At 49.0% G+C, this 2,584-nt stretch overlaps 1 pseudogene; it reads left to right on the forward strand.

Moving 5' to 3' along the window:
* Positions 1-326: 326 nt before the first annotated feature.
* On the forward strand, positions 327-1,352 carry LOC112615774 (annotated as a pseudogene).
* The last annotated feature ends 1,232 nt before the right edge of the window (positions 1,353-2,584 follow it).

The following is a 2,584-nucleotide window of genomic DNA, read 5'->3' on the forward strand; positions in this document are numbered from 1 at the left end:
CTTTGGCATGACATTCACACTCTACACACCCTATACTCCAGCCACTGCAAACCTCTCTCCACTCCCTGTGTAATATTTGGTGTCCTCATAGGTGTGGTTTCTTCTGCCTGAGAAGTTCTTCTGTTCCCTTTCTTCTTGGCAATCATTTACTTGCCCTTCAAGAGCAAGCTCATATATTCCCCCTCTAGGAAGACTCTCTAGACTCCTCCAGACAGTGCTCCCCACTTTCATAGGAACTAACATATTACATTACCAGCTGTCTGCTCCTCCTACTCAGCAGACAGCTGCATATTCTCCTGCAGTGCCAGCCACATCCCTGAGACACCATGGTGAAAGTGAAGGCCAGAGTAAATGGGTTTGGCTGTATTGGGTGCCTGGTCACTAGAGCTGCTTTTAACTCTGGCATAGTGGATATTGTTGCCATTGATGACCCCTTCACTGACCTCAACTATATGGTCTACATGTTCTAGTATGATTCCACCCACAGCAAGTTCCACAGCACCATCAAGGCTGAGAATGGGAAGTTTGTCATCAATAGAAATCCCATCACCATCTTCCCAGGAGCGAGATCCCACCAAAGTCAAATGGGGTGATGCTGGCGCTGATTATGTTGTGGAATCCACCAGTGTCTTCACTACCATGGAGAAGGCTGGGGCTTACTTAGAGCGGGGAGACAAAAAAGTCACCATCTCTGCCCCTTCTGCTGACTTATGATGGGCAAGAACCCTGAAAAGTATGGAAACAGCCCTGAGAAGGTCAGCAATGCTTCCTGCACCACTAACTGCTTCACCCCGCTGGCCGAGGTCATTCATGACAACTTTGGTATCATGGAAGGACTCATGACCACCGTCCAAGCCATCACTGCCACTCAGAAGACCATGGATGGCCCCTTTGGGAAACTGTGGCATGACGGCCACGGGGCTCTTCAGAACGTCGTCCCTGCATCTACTGGCACTGTCGAGGCTGTGGGCAAGGTCAGCCCCTAGCTGAATGGGAAACTCACTGGCATGTCCTTCCCTGTCCCCAGCACCAATGTGTCAGTCATGGACCTGACATGTAGTCTGGAGAAACCTTCCAAATGTGATGACATCAAGAAGGTGGTGAAGCAGGCGTCGGAGGACCCCCTCAAGGGCATCCTGGGCTACACTGAGCACCATGTTGTCTCCTCTGACTTTAACAGGGATACTCACTCTTCTGCCTTTGCTGCTGGGGCTGGCATTGCCCTCGACGACCAGTTTGTCAAGCTCATTTCCTAGTATGACAATAAATTTGGCTGTAGCAACAGGGTGGTGGACCTCATGGTCCACATGGCCTCCAAGGAGTAAGACCCCTGGACCACCAGCCCCAGCGAGAGCACGAGAGGAAGAGAGGCCCTCAGCTGCTGGGGAGTCCCTGCCGCACTCAGTCCTCACCACACTGAGAATCTCCCCTCCCCAGTGTTTCCACCCAGGCTCCCGGAAATGGAGGGGCCTAGGGAGCCCCACCTTGTCACATACCATCAACTAAGTCCCCTGTACTCAGGCCGAAAATAATATTACATTACCATTATTTGCTTGCATCTACTCCCCTATGACATGTGGAGCCCCTTGAGGGCCATGACCTTGCTTAGTCATCTTTGTATTTCCAGAGCCTAGCACAGTGCTGGGCTGATAAAGGTGCTCAAAAAATTTTTGATGAGCCAATGAATGTATGAATAAATGAATGAATGAATGAATTTCTGACCATTGTGGTAGACTGCCAATTGGCATCCCCTAACAAGCCTTGGCGTCCCCTAACGAGCCTAACCCTCCAACCCCCGCATTCATGCCCTTGTGCAGTCCCACACTGACTCTGAGCTGGGAAGTGACACGTGTCATTTCAGATCACAAACCAGTGGGCAGGATCAATCATATGAACCTGCCTAGCTGCAAGATGGAGGGGAGCAGGGTGGCAGCAAGGCATGATGCAAGATCTCAAAGCCAGGACTGCTTAGATACGGACAAATTCTTTTTTTTTTTTTTTTTTTTGAGACAGACTCGCACGCTGTCACCCAGGCTGGATCTCAGCTCACTGCAACCTTGGCCTCCTGGGTTCAAATGATTCTCCTGCCTCAGTCTCCTAAGTAGGTGGAATTACAGGTGTGCGCCACCACACCCGGTTAATTTTTGTATATTTAGTAGAGACAGAGTTTCACCATGTTGGCCAGGCTAGTCTTGAACTCCTGACCACAGGTGATCGACCTGCCTTGGCCTCCCAAAGTGCTGGAATTACAGGCATGAGCCACTGCACCTGGCCTGATATGGACAAATTCTTACTCTTTGTCTCCGCTATTCCTAAATGTGTACCTTTCTAAAAATGATAAATATGTGTATAGAATATTCCTACATATTCTCACATATATGATCCTTGTAGGAATGCACTGAGAGAAATATCATTGTTGTTATTACATTTTATAGATGAGAAAACTGCAACATGCAAAACCGAATCAGTTGGTTAATGAGGAGGTTGGGGTTCAAGCTTCAACACTAGACTGCTTCCCCAGCCATAGTAACCCTGGACTTCTAAAAATCCAGGCATGTCATTGTAGAGGACTTCCCTAAGAGCA

This window comes from Theropithecus gelada, chromosome X (genome assembly GCF_003255815.1).
Source record: "Theropithecus gelada isolate Dixy chromosome X, Tgel_1.0, whole genome shotgun sequence".
Taxonomy (NCBI): Eukaryota; Metazoa; Chordata; class Mammalia; order Primates; family Cercopithecidae; genus Theropithecus; species Theropithecus gelada.